General features: G+C 44.8%; 1 protein-coding gene across 4 annotated transcripts in view; it reads right to left on the bottom strand.

Moving 5' to 3' along the window:
* The window catches only part of ERG (ETS transcription factor ERG), a 141,851-nt gene that overhangs the window by 122,218 nt on the left and 1,712 nt on the right, over positions 1-17,921 (bottom strand). The window lies entirely within an intron of this gene.

The raw sequence follows: 17,921 nt of genomic DNA, 5'->3' as shown, positions 1-17,921 counted from the left end.
ATACACACGTAGTTTTGAGTATATAATGTGGGAGCTGCCCAGGACTTGAGGCCAGACTGCCATGGCTTCTGTACTAGGTGAACCATGGTAGGTCAGAGAGAAAATATTATAGGTAAGAAGAAATAAACAACCTTGAAAACACAACCTAAAGCATTCTGGGTTCCTTCTTTGGCTGCATTCGGGCCGGGGAAGCAAAAACTCTTTTTGATCTCTTTTGGGGTCACCCTGACCTATAGGAACTCCAAGAGAGAAATCCACAATTAGAAAATAAAATTCTTCACTGAAAAGGTGGTCAGGCGTGAGAACAGGATGGTGGAACAATCATCCCTGGAAGTGTTCAGCAAGGTGGTGGAGGTGGCACTTGGTTTTGTGGTGCTGGGTTAGCAGCTGGACTTCTCTTGGAGGTCTTATCCAATCTTAATTATCCTATGATGCTAAAAGTGATGGAGCTCAAGATGGATCTCAAGCAAATTCCTGGAACAGCCTCTGTGTTACTTTAGAGTGAGATGATATGAATGGCTTTAAGTTGACAGAGAGTAGGGTTAGTTTGGATATTAGGAAAAAATTATCCCCTGGGAGGGAGGGCAGGCCCTGGCACAGGTGCCCAGAGCAGCTGTGGCTGCCCCTGGATCCCTGGCAGTGCCCAAGGCCAGGCTGGACACTGGGGCTGGAGCAGCCTGGGACAGTGGGAGGTGTCCCTGCCATGGCAGGGGTGGAATTGGATGATTTTTAAGGTCCCTTCCAACCCAAACCATTCCATGATTCCATGAGAAGCAGCATTTACTCCTATGATGTCTTAGCAGTACTTTTCCCTCTTGCAAACACCTCTAAGATGATGCACATCCAGTATTTTGGATGAATCTTCCTGCCACTGTACTCTGGGGATGGAAAAGTCCTTTCCTGACTGTCACACACCTTCCTGGTCTGACACAGAGTTGTTAAAGCATCTCCAGTTTATCCAAGCAGGAAATACAGGCAGCGCTTTGTGGAGGTACAAGATATCCACAGGTACCTCCACAGCATCCACAGCTGTGATTTGGCCAGGAATTTTGCCAGATTAACAACAACAAGTCTTCTTGTTAACAACAAGTCTTTTCTCAAGAAACAAAAACAAAAATAAAACGAAACAAAAAATTAAGAATTTGTCATAGTGTTTTAGGCTCCAGTTTTCCTCACAGATTTGTGAATTTATTTCAATCTCAGAGACAAAGGGATATTCAGACATAAACATCTCTCTGTCCAAAGAGCAAGGCACCTACACTTTATTCACCTGATAAACCCACTTTTTATGACAAATTTATCTTAGTTGCCCTCAGTAAATCTTAGGAAGAAAAATACCAAGCAAAGAGGTAATTTACACTCAGAGTAAAATAGGAATTTTTAGTAAGACTGTATTTAAAATGAAATGAATGCTCTTTCGTAAGAATTTGGTTAGCAGAAGTTGCCCTTGAGAAAATCAACAGTGCAGCTAAATGTATTTGTATTTGAACAAGAATGAAAAAATATTCAGATAATCTGAGACATTTTCTGCTTACAGTGTGTTAGCTCTATTAACATAGTGCTGTTAGACAGAACTATATAAAAAATTATTTTAAACTATTAATATTTTAGTGGTGAAGTCAGAATAACATTGTTCCTTATCCACAGCATAGCAAGCTTTCCCCTCACAAACATTTTGACAACAGAAAAAATAAATGTCTATTTTTCAACCCCAATAAAAAAACTCAAAAACCAACCCAACAAAAAAACCTCCAACATTTGAGCTACTAAAAGGTAGAAAATAACCAGGGAGAATTATGACCAAATGCCAGATATTAAAAAGGTCTCCACATGTGGCACAGAAAGAAACAGTCAATTCACTGCAATTGTCTGCTTAACAAGTTGAGCCTCTCTCCAACTGGTAGCAATCAGGCAGGACACTAGAGCGGGCAGGAAATCTAAAATTAGGTTTTACTACCTATAATGGAGGATTTATGGGATAATTTAATTGGCAGTCTTGGGACTGAAACCCATGGTGGGGGAACAAAAACATCTTTCTGGATATACTCCCTGAACCCTTCCTGTAGTGGGCTGAACAATAAAAGTACTGGGGAAATAACCTGGAGATGTAATATCCCCTTTTCTCGTGCAAAGTAAGTGGTGCATGGCAACGTTTGTGGGTGTGTGGGGTTCAGCAGAGACAGAAGGCAGTCCTGCATTGATGCAAATGGATTTTTCTTCTTTTTAGGAGAAGAACTGAGTTGCTTCTTGGAGTGAGATGTGCCTGTAAGGACATGAGAGATGTTGAAGAGCCCCAGATAAAGAGCAGGCTGGAAATCAAGGCTGTGAGGACATGAAAGCATAGCCCCAAAAATTTTTGCCTGTGGCAGATTGAACTCAGCCCTGTCCTCACCACCCTTGGCCATCCCCAAGATCTGCTGAGCCACTTGGGCTTCCCTGTGGCCCTTCTGCACTGACACAAAAATCTTTTAAAGCCAAACCTCAGGGATGTCAGCAGCACTTCCCTGCCTTTCTCAGCTCACCAGGAGAGCTTTGAAAGAGTTAACATCCATTCTGAGCAGCTGGACAGGGGGTAACAGGATCCCCTGCTCCATCCCCAGGGGTGTTCCACTGTGTCAGCACTTGCTACTGATGCCTTTGCCTGGCTTATTGCATTTATTAGGTGGGTTTGGGGTTCAGGGAGAGCAGCAAGGACATGTCCCACTGTCACTGAGTAAGGGGGATGTGCTCCCAGGTGCTGCTGGCAGGTGATTCCTGGTCATTTCACTGTAATTCCTCAAAAACTGTGGGTCTCCAACTCTGTATCTGATTGGGATGCAGGGAACAGACTGACATCAGAATGAAGGAGCACCAGCCCCTTACAGAGCCCATCTCCTGACTCTGCTGTGCCACCACCAAATCCACTCACAAACTCACAGTCCCCTGCTGAGATTCCTTCTTAGCTTGTTTTTTCCCATTTCTCAAATCCAGCAGTTTAAGAAAGGCTGTCACTCATCTCTACTCCCAACTCCCAGAGCCAAGGCCTACCCATTCCAAAGTTTTCCTTGTAATGGCATCTCCAATTTCTGAAGCCATTATGGATTTGACAAATGCCTTCAGCTTTAAAACATAGGTACCGTCATCCTCTCATCCATGGTGACAAGTTTTGGGAGGATGACAGAGGAGTATGTTTAGTGTTACTACCTCTGGCAGTGCCAAAAGGAAATGTAAACAATCAAGTTGGTATAACAACCCTTGATTATTATTCTTACAACAGCCCTGACATCAAGTTATAAGCTATGATAAATTAAAAAATGCATTCCCATTTATTTCAGAAAGCTACACACAGGAAAAGGCTGAAGAAAAAAAATCCAAGGCTGTCTCAAGAACTTCTCTCTCAGCACATTTCAAACTTGATTGGTGTGACATGAAAAAGTCTCAGAAACAATGGAAAATTAACGCATTTCAAAAATCACCTTTTGGAGAAGCTCTGCTGATAGCTACTAAGTCTGCAGTGAAATCAGGCAGTTTGGGAACCAGCCCCTTGAGAAGCCTTCAACAACTCAAAAAAGAAGGTGTTTAAGTAAATCCAAGTATGGCAGCTTCAAGATTGGGCTCAGGTCTTTTCCCCTCTTCTACCTTCTGAATATCAACCATCCTTCATTTCTTGCTTTTTATGCAGTTCCTCTTATCTTTTTTCTGGTGATGTGAATAAGAAAAGTGTCATTGCCATTGACAGGGAAAAGTTTTTGCAGTTTTTAAACCACTCGTGCTTCTCCTCTAAAAGGATCACCATACCCCCTGACAAAGACCTATCATTGCTATCTCTAGGATGCTGTTGAAATGTCAAATTAGGATCTTTCCATGATCCTGAAAAGTGTCCTTTCTCATAGATCAATTTACTTTCTAGTTCAAATTATATTTGACCTTTACTTTATATTTGAAATGTTTCTTCTACTAACTTCCCTTTTTATTTTCCCCTGGCTTACATTTTCTTCCTTTGGGGATAACATAATTACACTGACATAAAGAAGAAAACCTTTGTGTCTTAAATATTGCCTCTCTGTTGCCTGTACTTAAAATATGTGAAAAGTTTATAGACCTTGACAGATTCAGGGTGTGGTACAACACACTCTCCTTCATGCAATGCAGCCTCCATCTGCAAGTAAGTTGTCTTTTCATGGAAATACTATTCAAAGAGCATTTCCATAAAAATTCACCCTGGCACCGCTCTGTTTCTCTTGTCATTCGCCCAGCTGTGCTCCTGCCTTGATTGAGTTCTCATTTTGAATAAGGCACAGCAGTCATTTCATGGGGGAGCCGGGGGAACTTTCCACCCTTACGTAAGAGCAAAGCCTGTGCTCGATGCAGGAGGCACCAGTAAATCCAGGGTAGCTGGATTTACAGCCAGAGATAGTCTGAGAACACATTTCAGCCTTCTCCTGGCCTCGATTCCACAAGGAATGCAGCACGCTGAGTCCCAAACTTTGCTTTGCCCGGATGAAACACCAGGTTTTCATGGGGGTTGGAACAAGGTGATCTTTAAGGTTCCTTCCAACTCAACTCATTCATTCTGTGATTCTCAGACCTGGCTGAGCTCATCACAAGGTCCCACACACCGAGCAGGAGACAGGGCTCAGAGGAGGAAGAGGTGCAGAAGAAGAAGGAACCATCCTTAAAGAAGAGCTCACTGGTCCCAGGTGGTCAAGTTAAACAAGGTCCCACCACTGCTGCTGCCACTGCTCCTCAGCCACCAAGTCCCAGCAGTCCCACACTCAGCACCTTTTATTCCCTCCAGCAGCAAGCCAAGCTGGGACTGAAATTTCACCATTTGCCAAAAACTTCCCTAGTCCTGCAGCAGGAAACGGCAAAGCCACTGCAGGAAGGACCCCAGGATGGCCTCAAGTACCTACTGAGGTACTTTCCTACCTGTAAAATGCAAATTCAGCTTTCCCCATGCAGATGGGGATAGCAAAAGAAGGCTGCTCCTGCAGTGCTCCCAGCACATGGATGAGCCAATGTCCCACCAAGGACACCCAGTGCTGGGGCTCACACATCACCACACTTTCCTGCGTTCAAAAGGCATTTTGAGTATTCTTCCCAAACACAAATACTAAATTATTGTTTTAAATTATGGGGTTTGTATTTTTCCTGAAGCGTTTGCCCTGCACTGAGGCTGAAAATGGACAGTCTGCGGTCTCTTTTACGAAGCTGTTTTTATCCTCTCAGAACCAAAGTGGTAAACCACTAATGGCATGAGCATTTTTCTCATTATCAGTTACAATGTTAATGACTCTTATTTAAGCAAGCAGTATTTTAAAACCTTTCAGCCTTGCTTGTTCACTTATTAGACCTCAGACTGTTTATTGTGTCTTCTCTTAAGAGAGCTCTTTTATGATGTTAAAGGGAGGAGGCCATTTCAAGACCAGGCAGAAATTTGCATCAGTAAACACTTTAAGGAACATGTTGCTCCAGTGTCTTAAAATTGACTCATTTTCAAAATCCCTTGCCTCAAGGATCAGTGCACTCCGGTGCTCAGGCCTAACTGTAAATAGCTAAATGTTCAAATAAAATCAGGGTCTAGCAGCCGAAGCAAAGGCAGGTTTTAACCCCAGTGTTGGGATCAAACTCTGCCTTGCAATATGTCGGAATCTGTGGTATTGATGATTCTGAGATTGTAGAAAGTCTCTGTCTGTCAGCCCCGCTGCCAAAGCAGAAGCCATAATTGGTCTGTGCTGGTTCCAGGTTGTTTATTCTGTTTATCTCTAACATGTTCTGCTGCCCTGCCCAGCTCTGTCCTGCAGGGCAGCGTGTGGGGCTCTGCCCTCAGTGGGATGTGACAAACATTAAATACCAGAAACTCCCTGGGCTGCATTTACAAGAACGTGCCAATATCTGTCACCTACGTTGGACAGTGTGTCCCCTGCCTGAACCAACAGAAAAATGCCAACACCACAGTGAGACATGGAGGGCATGAAGAAGGAGAAAAAGGACAAGGCACACCAAATTTCCTCCATCTTGTGCCCTTTGGACCCCTCATCTAGAATCCTAAAATTTTACTTTTGCATCTGTACCACACTTAATTATTACTGATATCAAACACTCAGAGCTGGTAATTCATCCTGTATGATTGAAAACTCTTTTCCATGGACAGAGATCACAGCCAGTGTCTCTGGGGGCTCTGTCCAGGGGGGTTCCTGACCCCTGCCAGGGTCCCAGACCTGCCAGGGCAGCCAGAGGGAAGCCCTGGACTCCCACAGTAATCTTGTACAAAATACTCAGCCCACTCTTAGAAAACATTCACAAAAACAAAGTGTTTCAAATTTATTTGCCTGAATACTTCAAGACTCCAGAATCACCCACACAGACGAGCACAGGCCATAGAGGTTATTTTCACACAAGGATCTTAATGGACTTTTGTTAGATTCCTTTTTTTCCAGCCCCATCCCAACAGCGACATGGAGAAAAACAGAGGCATCATCACAGCTACCTGAGGGCACTCATGGAGAAGTATCCAGGGTTAGAATGGGAATGGGCAACTTTAGGAAGGGTAGAAAGCCAAGCACAAAGGCTCTGGCAGCCAAAAAGTCAGAACACATTCATAAAACAACAGCCCAGCGTTTTGAAAAGTATCGAACAAAGTGGTTGCCAAAGGGTTGCTGTCATCTCCAGGAAAAGCAAGCATGCCACAGATATTTCCTGTGCACGCTGATCCTGGGGGAACAGTAAAAGTGGGTTATTACACAGACCTGCTCTCAATGTTCTCACTTTCACAGCACACACGAGTGTTTCCTCCCCACATCCATTCTTGCTCGAAGCCATTGGTGGGCAGCATACCTAACTCAGCTTTTGTTTAAGTTCTTATGTTCTTCCCAGGTAATTGGCCCTATGGGACTTTAATCTAAATGGAGTGTGTCTTTGTAGGGACCTCGCAGAGGTATTTCTAATGTTTAATGGTCTCCTGAATTACTACTTTCCTCCCACTGAGAAGGAAATGGGCTCACCGCTGTCCGCTTCCCCGTAGCATTCATTACCTCTGGAAACACGGATGTGTAACAGCATCCCTCAGCCCATCCCATGCAGCAAAAGCACATGGAGGAAGAGGCAAATATTCATCCTCCTTAGAGGAATTGCTCCACGTGGATGTGGCCAAACAAAGGTTCTCCTCCCGTGCCATCAGTCACAGTTCACCTATCTGGGCTCCCAGGAGGGAGAGGGAATTGGATCCCAGCACAGCTCCCTGGCGCAGGGTGACATGGGCACGTACCTGGCAGTGGTGTGGGAATGGGGATCTGGCTCTGTGGGGTTATTTGTTGCCTTTCCTGTGCAAGTCCTTTCTCAGACCACGTCTTAATGTCTTCCAGACCCCCAGCAGCCCTCACACCATATGTGGAGTAAGAGCACCATGGAGTAACTGGTTAATGAGTTATTCTCACAGCCTGCTCCCCTCAGGAGCTGGTACACATCTCAGTGCTTGCCAGCAGCACAGTGGAGAAACAGCTCTCAACTGCTGTCAATACCTAATTTAAAACCCTTGTAATTACAGCACTACAATAGTAACATTTAGTTCACCTAGATGTCAAGTGCCTCATTCATTCCCCCTGTCCCTGGATGAGGAATTGTGTGTCCAGCAGGAGGAGGGCAGGGATTGTCCCTCTGGGCTGGCTCGGAGAGGCCCCTCCAGGGCTGTGCCCAGTTCTGGTCCTGCAGGAGAGACCTGGAGGGGCTGGAGCGTGTCCAGGGCAGGGAACGGAGCTGGGAAGGGGCTGGAGAGTTCCTGAGGGAGCTGGGAAGGGGCTGGAGAGTTCCTGAGGGAGCTGGGAAGGGGCTGAGCTGGAGCAAAGGAGGCTCAGGGGGACCTTGTGGCTCTCACAGCTCCTGCCAGGAGGGGACAGCCGGGGGGTCGGGCTCTGCTCCAGGAACAGGGACAGGAGGAGAGGGAACGGCCTCAGGCTGGGCCAGGGCAGGCTCAGCTGGGACAGCAGCAGGAATTTCCCCATGGAAAGGGTGGTCAGGAAGCTTTGGAGTGCCCATCCCTGCAGGTGTCCCCTGGAGGTGGCACTGAGTGCTCTGGGCTGGGGACAAGGAGGGGATGGGTCAGTGTGGACTTGATGATTTTGGAAGTTTCCAACCTTAATGATTCTGTGTTTCTGTAGCACCGAAAACTACAGAGCCAGCTACAGAACTACAGACCAGCTCTACTCAAACACTGGAGCTGAAAGGTTCCCTTCAGACACCACAAGTGGGGCTGAGAAGGGAGGAGCATCCCCAGGGCTGCTCAGTGCCGGGTTAGTGACAATCCTGTGTGTCCCACAAGCATGCTGGGCTTTTCCTCCCTTTCCTTGCCTGTTGAGAGCACCTGACTTCCTTCCAGAGAAGGAGACAATATTAAAGGTAGTGTGCTTTGGCTGTAAATGTCATCATATCCAAAACACCTTTCAAATTTAAACCAGAAAATGTAGGATTCCCCAGCAAGAGGAAGCTACTGGGTCCGGCGAGGAATTAAGACAGGAGACCTTGACAGAAAATCTTCACTGACTCCTGCCTGCCGAGGTCTGGGAGGAGGCCAGAGAGGGAGCAGGAGGGAGTTGTGACATCTGTAGGTATATGACCCATGTCTCTTCCTCTATGAAAGGTGAGCCCACACAGAGAAACTGGAAATTCTCTGAGCCTGTGCAAGGGAAATTTTATCAAGAGAAAAAGCAGTGGCTGCTTCCTGTGTGAAAATATAGTGCCTTTAAATGCTGTAGTAAGTGGGGGGAATTAAGGCTTTAGGAAATCAGCAGTGAGAACATTTCCAGGGCTTTCCAGCCCCAGAGGAATCATGAGGAAGAAACACTTCAGCTGAAGAGCTTTGCCCCCTTGAAAGCCAGTAGAGAAGCTTCAGCCACTTCAGCAAGGACAAGATTTCATCCACTGAAAAGAAATTCAGAGTTTTCCAACTCTTTCATGGGTTATTCTGGAACAGAGGAGGAAGAGGAATGTATGGTTTGGTGGTTTTTTTCCATGTAAAATCAACTGAAAGTGGTAAATACGTTAAAATAGGCTGGTTGTTTTTCTTTTTAAGAGAGCAGTGCTCCAAAGGAGAACAACAGGACTGTCAAACACCCAACTTACACCACTGGTTTTGAGTTTCCGCGCACCAGCCAGGCTCCAGCTTCCTACCAAACCATTAAAAACGAGAAAGAGACGAGAAGAGTTCAAAAATTCAGTATCACCTACTTAGCCGGGAGTGACTTTTTGTCAAATGACTTGCCTTGCTAATCCTTTCCAAGGAATGCAGATGAGAGTCGACAGGGCTGGGGATCTGGTTGGACTGGGCTCCACCAGCCTCCCCAGGAGCTGGAGGGGCGCTGGGCTCACTGGAGCAGGGGGAACTCGCCCCTCATGTGAGGGACAACCAGGCTGGGGCTCTGGCTGCCAGCGATGATTTGTTTCCTCACAGGTCCATAAACACGGATTACGTCAGTGTGGTTTCAGGCTCATTTTTAGCTGAGGCCACTCAGTCCAAGAGGAACTGGAGGCAGTGGTCAAACTCCAGACGAGCCCACTGATCCAAACCTGCTCCTGCAGGGACGCGAGGATGTCAGACACCGGCGCAGGCAGGAACGAGGGATCACGCTTTTTCCACCACAAGTGGTAAAACTATCCGAGCCCAAATCCCCTCCCCACGAATTTCAGATGCCTTCTTTCTGCTCTTCCCGGTGTTAAACACATGTTACGTTCGCCTCACAAAACGTGCACTGGTTCTGAAGCGGCGAACGGCCTCGCTCTCGCTCCCGTTCCTCCTTCCAAAAGGAGTGCCAGAGAAAGGATTCTATTTTTGCAAGAGTTTAAAGGGCACAGTCAGAAAAGTGACTATGTAAAAATGGCACCTTTTCATCCAGCAGATCTGTTCCCAGTGAGTATTCTGAGTCATGTCTGCTTACTTTAGTGACCAAAATAGATTTTTAGTACTTCTTACTCCTCTCTAGTCCCGCGGAACCAACACAGCAAAGAGGGAGTTATAAAAATCCTATCTTGGACCTAAACCTGTCACGATGAGCTCAAGGGGCAGAAGGGAGGGCTGTGGGTGGCTGAGGGGGCAGTGCCCCACCGCAGTGCCACAAATGCCACATCACACAGGGAGGTGTTAGCCCAGAGGGACAGGAGTGGAGGGCCGCCCAAATTCCCTGAACCCTCCAACAACCTGATGCTGACCCCCCCATCCCACATTCCTGCTCTGCAGACAGACCACAGGCCGAGCTCCCTGGGCTCACATTTGGTTACAACTCTGTCTCCTGTAAACTGTCACGGAAATCACAAGCAAATAACAAACACGGAGCTCACCCCTCCTTCCCCCCTGGCTCCATGCAGAGCTGCTCTGGCTGCAGCTCAGCTGTGCTCCTTACAGGGACCGCTGTCATCAAGGGGCTAAAAACTGCCCCCAACAAGGAAAAAGCTCATGGCCTGTCCAAAATGAGCCTTCCATTGTTGTGCTTCGAGAGATTTAAGTCAAGTGTAGACCCAAGGCTGTCATCTATACAGTTGGACCAGCCTAAAAAAAAAATCACTTTAAATGGTTGTTACTATTTCCTTCATGAGCAGGACAGACTCCTGAGAGAAAGGCAGCAGCATTAATCCATTCCTGCCTTATTCTGAAGCTGAAATGATGGCTAATGTTTTCTTACTCAGTTTTTCAAGGAAGTTAAGGGAGCAGTGCAGAAAAAAAAAAAAAAAAGGGTTTTCTGTTGCTATTTCTAATGTTTCTATTTCTAAACAAAAAAGAAGCTCGACCGTAAAAATTAATCTGTTATGTTTACTTAAAATTAAACTTTAAAACTAAAATTATAAATAAACAATAATAATATTTTCCACTCAGGACTGTATCATTTGTCTGGTCTCTCTGATATATTAGATTTTTTCCTTCAGTTTCCCTAAGATCAGCTGCTGGAAGGCTAGATTTGTCTCTGGATGCAGAATTCAGGGAACTCCATGCCAGCCACATAAAAGCCAAAATACCCAGTCCTGCAACCTCAATTCCCACCCAAGCTGCTGGACCATCTTCTGCATCTTCAGTGCCTTTCCCAAACGAGCATCACTGCCTCAGACTGGCAAGATTAACCTGTCCTCTGGCCAGGCTGGAATTTACACAACTTGTGTCAGCCAGATCCTGGATTTTTGGATGGCTACAGCGAGGTGAGGTGAATCCTACCCTCCTAAAGCCATTTTTCAGTCTCATCACTTAGAACTGACTTCTGTGCATGGAAGGAGGAAGAGGCCAGGTTGAGGTTTCTTCAAGCTCTTCATTTCAAGAGGGTGATGAATTGCTCTGCTGAAATGAAGCCTTGGAGGTGCCTACAGAAGACAGTGCCCTCTGTGGTGTCAGGATGTTGACACACATATTGGTGACAGATGATTTGGCTGGTTTTGGTTGCAACAGGTACAGAGACTGCTACAGATTGTTTGCTATAAATACATAAAAATACCAGAGAACTTCTAAATGCAGCAAAAGAGCACCAGCCCGAATTCCCAGCTTCACATTCTGGGCAAATGTAATGAAACTTAGGAAAAAGCACAAGATGTCAACCAGGACTAAACCAGATCTTGATTTGATATTAAATCCTTTATCTTAACGTGGTAAAAAAAACTTTATTTGTACCTTTTCCAAACTTGATTTTAATGCAAATTTTTGCACAAGCCTGTTTAAAATAGCCCTTCTATAAGTCTTTGAAGACCCAACTACAATCAATGGAACAGCAACAGCAGTTCTTTAGAGAAATGATGGAGAACTTTTCCCATGTCTGCTTTGCAAGTCCTTCAGATCAGCTGCTTTTCTAAGCAGATTTTTCAGCTTAGTCTCAGTGCATGCTGCAATGCAACATCTTTATGTTACTTTAGTAGTTAATCCTTTGTGCATAATTTGTGAACTCTATAGAGAGCAGTCCGTTTTATAAACAGAATTTTAAACCACCAGGTTTAAATTTATTGCAGGGTTTATTCAGAACTGACAAAGCCTCCTTAGAAAACGGAATTTTGCTAAGAAGCCTTTCCTTCTGCATAACTACAAAACTTCCTTCTGTATAAAACCCTTTTCTACTTACACAGAAAAATATAAACCATAAAATTGTTTGACTGCCATTTTTTTTCTTATTTAATTTACAGAAAGAGATACATTGTGCAGTTTTCTAAATCCCTGATTTTTACATGTACATTTAATTGCATTAAAATCACACACTGCACGCATTACAAATATTAGGTATTAAAATATAAGTGATTTGTTGAAAGATTTTTTTCAGTCAAATCAGGTCAAACATACCATATATATCCACACTTGTGAAACTAAAACAAAAGTAATCAACTCAGTGCAAAAATTATAGAAGTTGGAAGCCTACATTCCTTAAAAATTATCAATCAATTGGATTTCACAAAATATTTTGTTGTAAGTTGTCTACAGGGCAGCAAAAGCTGGTCCTCCTGTCAATGGTCCCAGACCCAGAAAAATGAAACTACCTAAAGAGCTGATAAATCAATGCATGTTTTAACAGCATAATAGGAGGAAAAAAAAAAAAGAAAACAGAAGGAAAAAAAAAAACAAAACAAAAAAAAAAAGAAAAAAAAAGAAAAAAAAAAAAAGAAAAAAAACCAACCAACCTTACCAACCACTTGTAGCAGACAGTAAAAAGCAGGAGGAAAAGATGCTAATTCAGCAGGAATGCATTTGGGATGGTGGGGGAGAAACCTTCCCCGAGCCACCCACACCTGCACAGCCTCACCAGGTGCCTGTGCCCCGGCCAGGGCTGTGACCTGCTCTGCTCTCCTCAGGGCAGGAGCTGAGCGCTGGCCACAGGCAGCATTCCCAATTCCCAGACCTGCAGCATTCCCAACTCCCAGAACCTGCAGCATTCCCAATTCCCAGCTCCTGCAACGTTCCAAATTCCCAGCCCTGCAGCATTCCCAGTTCCCAGTCCACGTAGCATTCCCAGTTCCCAGTCCACGTAGCATTCCCAGTTCCCAGCCCCAGCAACTTTCCCAGTTCCCAGTCTATGCAGCATTCCCAACTCCCAGCCTGTGCAGCATTCCCAATTCCCAGACCCTTCAGCATTCCCAACTCCCAGAACCTGCAGCATTCCCAATTCCCAGCTCCTGCAGCATTCCCAATTACCAGAATCTGCAGCATTCCCAGTTCCCAGTCCATGCAGCATTCCCAGTTCCCAGTCCCAGCAACTTTCCCAGTTCCCAGCCCGTGCAGCATTCCCAACTCCCAGAACCTGCAACATTCCCAGTTTGCAGACCCTTCAGCATTCCCAGTTCCCAGTCCATGAAGCATTCCCAATTCCCAGACAGTGCAGCATTCCCAACTCCCAGTCCGTGCAGCATTCCCAACTCCCAGCCTGTGCAGCATTCCCAACTCCCAGTCCCTACAACCTTCACAATTCACAGCCTGTGCAGCATTCCCAATTCCCAAATGCTGCAACTTTCCCAACTGCCAGTCCCTGCAAAATTCCCAATTCCCAGTCCCTGCAGCATTCCCAACTCCCAGTCTGTGCAGCATTCCCAGCTCCAGCCCCCACAGCCCCAACACCTTCGTGCTGCCCTGTCCAGCCCAGCACCCCAAATTTTCCTCCGTGGCGGCGGTGCGAGCTCAGCCAGGGCTTTCCCCCGCCGCCGTGCCTTGGGAAAAGGAAAGGTGAAAAGGAAAAGCAAACAAGGCTGTTCCATGGGGATCCCCTGGAGGAACCTGGGTGTCTGAGCGGAGCTGGTTGAAATTGAAACCACATTTGATTTCTGGTGGATTTTGCGGCACCGGCCTCGCGCGGGGGCCGCCGCGCTCATCATCCCCCACAGCCAGCCTCGCTCGCCCCAATCAGCACTAATTAGGTGAGCGGGGTTCCCAGCTACAGGCAAATTCGGGAGGCCTGAAACACAACTGAAAGCAATGTTTGTTGGCAGGAGAAGCACCTGGAAGAGGTGGAATATCCCACCAGTGCTGCCGAGTGCCCAAGCAGGAGCATGGCATCTTTCCGAAGGTTGGAAGCAACACTGTTGTAAATGTAGGTGAACTTGGTGGGAAGAAATGATGATGTTTGACTTTAGTTTAGAAGGTTGAATGATTTTTTTATTATAAATGTACTATAATACATCAATATACTATTTAAAGGAGATACTAAAACTACATACCTACTTTTTTGAACTACTATATCTAACTAACTTATGACTTTCTCTCAAGAGTCTAGACACAGGTGGATTTGATTGGCTATTAGGTTCAAACAATTATCACCAGAATCCAATCAAGCAACCACCCCAGGTAAACAATTCTCCAAACAGACTTTACATGGGAAAAAATAAGGAGCAGAAATAGAAATTATTTTCTCTTTCTTCGCCCTGCGCTCCTCTATGAAAAAATCCTGAGACAGAGAATGTGCCTGCCACACAACGCTGCTGCCAAGACCCTTTAATAAGCACCTGGGTGTTGTATCATGTATTAAATATTAAAATGAATCAACACAGAAGGCCTCAAGCAAAACCAAACCCTCACCTGTGCACAGCAACCACTCCCCAACCCACTGTGGTCAGCCAGAGTTGTGCGGCTACAGCTCAAGGCCCTGGGTTTCAACCATCCCCTCTCAAAGCTGGTTGTAGCTCCAGCTAAAATGAAAACATGTGTTTATTGTTTTTTCTTTGAGCAGACGATTAATATTTATGTGATGTATTATCAAACAAAAATAACTATGTATTTTGTTCCTGGAATAATGTTTTTTTTTTTCTTGTTGGAATGAAGCTGTGCCAAGGAGGGTTTGCAGCTGATGCAAGCAGCATGCAAGGACAATCCACTTACCATGGCAGCTTTCTAAATGAAAAAGGAGCATTTCTGAGCAGGGGGAAGTTGGGGACAATAATTGCTGTGGTGGAATCTCACACTCCACACAAGGAAAAGTGCCACCCAAGGCAGCAGGAGATCCTCCTGCCACAGCAGTGCGGGAAAAGCAGGCGTGTTGCAAATCCATTCATGCTTACTTTAGATCAAGTCTCATTTTTGCTCTCAAACAACTCAAAAATGCCTCGCTGCATACATTTCACTTTTGATAAATCACCGATTAACAAGGATGTGTACTGTGTCCACAGCAGAATAAACTCTTTGGGATTCATTGTGAAATTGCTGTTTCTTGAATGCAATTAACCCCTCCAGATTATGCACAGACCACTGAATATAAATAGAAGAGGTTAAAATGCAGTTTAAATATAACAGATATGGCCGCAACTCCATATTTAGATATACCCTTTAATTTTTTTCCTATTGCCTGCTTTTTACTTACATTTAAATTTAGCGAAGTAATTTTAGACTGCCAGTTTTCTACCTACACTAGTTAACTACACTGTGAAGGAAATATATTAGATTAGATATCACTGTCTTCCAAAATGGCAAATCAATACAAATTTTTTGGACTCAAACCTTCAGCCAAAAAGACAAAATGCTTGATTTTCCTGGGATACTTGAGTGTCAAATAGGGCATGGCCACAACCACCCTGGGAAGTAAAAAAATATTCCAGTGGCTGTGAGAGCAGCAGTTGTGGGTATAATGAAAACCAGTGTGGTGTTATCGCACAAAAGGTAATTCTTCCAACCCAAGACAAACAACATTATAATTCAGGCTGAAAATATATTCACCCCGTGTGAACTTTTTTTTTTTTTTTTTAAACAGAACCATTTTAAAATCAACTGTATAGGAAAAGTGCCATACAAAGCATACACTAATCCCTGGCATCCCTTCCCAGCTGCACAGAAAACCAGCGGGCAGCTTTAGGCACTCAGGGCTAAGCCTGCCCCGCTGACCTCAGATGATATGGATCAGGCCCAAAGGGCCCTTTCCAACCTTACCCCCTGTCAACAACTTCCACCTCGAGTTCAGGACACAGATTTCCACAGAGCTGCTCACATGATTCAAAGAAGTACAGTTTTGCCCTTACAGCTGCCTTTTCCTGAAAAAAGAAAATATAACTATTCACTTAAAAGAAAATGGCAAGCTTCCTGATAGTGGAACAAAACCCCAACGCAATGGATGTTTAAGGGAAAGGCTTTGTTTTGACCCAACCATTTTAAATTATTTTGTTGTTACCTGCTCGCACTCCTGAAGCATTTGGTAAAGCAGAGGTGAGGAAATGAAATGTAATATGCAATGTTTTGGGGCTTCCAGATGCCCTCAGCACCGCAAAAGCTTCTCCCGTGTTTTTTGATCCTCAAGGGAGGAGGAACCGCTGTGTTCAGGGATCACAGCGAAGCCATCAAAATTAAACACTCTGCAGAGGCAGAGGATGCCATGAGCCTCACGCTGTGACAGCACAGCACTGGGGGTCTGGAGAGAGAGCAGTGGGAAAGGATTTGCCTCATCAGCAGCCAGGTATTCTGTTCACAGGGTGTTGTTCAAACCAACGGGACTGCCACCGTCGCCCCAGTGTTTTCTGTTTGTTTACACAGCTCCGTGCATGCACAGAAAATAAACTTCCCACAGCGGAGCAGGTAGCAAAGACACTTTCCCAGGGCAGGATCTTGTGCACAATTGTCATTTGAACACTGACAACAGCGGGATCCAAACTGGTGAAAAGGAGACGGAAAAGGACAAACAAAGCAGCATCCTTGTGATAAGCGACACAGCTCCCGAGTCTGCAGCAATCTGGGATTTAAGCTCGTGGTTGCCACCATTGTGAGTCCTCACTGGATTCACACACCCAGATTTCTTCAGTGCCTTACAAAGAGCTCAAAATCATTTAAAAGAAAGAGAGAGAGAACCCCACAGGCAGTACTGCTTCAAAACCATCAGAAGGAGAACATGCATAATATATACATGTCTATTAGAATCCATCTCTAAGAACAAAATGCTACAGAAATGACAATCCAAAGGGAGCAACACCTCAGGAGCAAAAAGTCCGACTAATCACACCTAGGACTTACCCTGACAGATCATTTATAAAATTCCTGTAACATGTAACTCTATCCAGTACTCTATGATTTGTTTAACTTTGGGACTAAATTGTGGGAGGTGGGGACAGATGCTGTTCAAAGCTCTAAACCCTGAAATCTTTTTGGAGTGAGTAGATTTTTTTTCAAACTTTTTTTTTTTTGCAAACTTTTTCAAAGAATTTGCCATTGTTTGCCCACATATGTATACAAAAGAGAAAATAAGGACTGATGTTGCTATTCCAATGTACCATATCTTTTTTTTTATAAATGCCCTTTAAGAAATAGATCAGGCAATCAACATAGAAATATATTTGTCCTGTATGAGGTATGGCTTGGTCCATTTGTGCCTTTACTTATTTACTTCTAGTTGGGAAACTATCAAATAATCTATTTCTCTTCTTTGATTTTCCTATCAGTTCAGGTGTGCCTGAGATCACACACCTGATATATGTGTCCTGACAAAAGTTTACATTTCATACCCCAGTGAGAAACTGTCTTTGCCTGCTTCACTTGCTTCAGTGAAACCAGGGAAGTGCTCAAAGGGTTAAACCAAAGGAATGTGACATTTCTCCATGTGCAGTTCATAGACCTATCCTGGTTTTCCTAATGGACTCAAAATTACATGGGCAGAACGGGGCAGAATGTAATTTCCAAACCCTTACTTCAGAGTTAATTCACAGGACGACACTTAGAACACAAATAAAAAACTTCATTAAAGAACGAGCCATTTCCCTCGCACTGTGGGCTCTCGGCAAAGGCAGCAATGAATGGAAGTTTATGTTAGCCAGAACTTGCAACTCCAGCTTTTGTAAATACAATTACGTGCACTCCAAACTCCTCAGCGAAGTCATCTGGACACCAAAACAGAGCCCCGCGTATCCCTTACTCTGAAAAGTACCAAACCCAGCCATGCCTCCCTTCAGCCACGTAGGTAATTGAAGGTTTTCCTACGTGCAAGAGCTGCTTTCGAAAAGCCATAGAGCTATTACTTAATTGAAGGATG

This window comes from Lonchura striata, chromosome 1 (assembly GCF_050655825.1).
Source record: "Lonchura striata isolate lonStrDom1 chromosome 1, ASM5065582v1, whole genome shotgun sequence".
In the NCBI taxonomy this organism is placed as follows: Eukaryota; Metazoa; Chordata; class Aves; order Passeriformes; family Estrildidae; genus Lonchura; species Lonchura striata.
The sequence above is the reverse complement of the archived record's forward strand: the minus strand, read 5'-3'. Positions and strand labels throughout refer to the sequence as shown.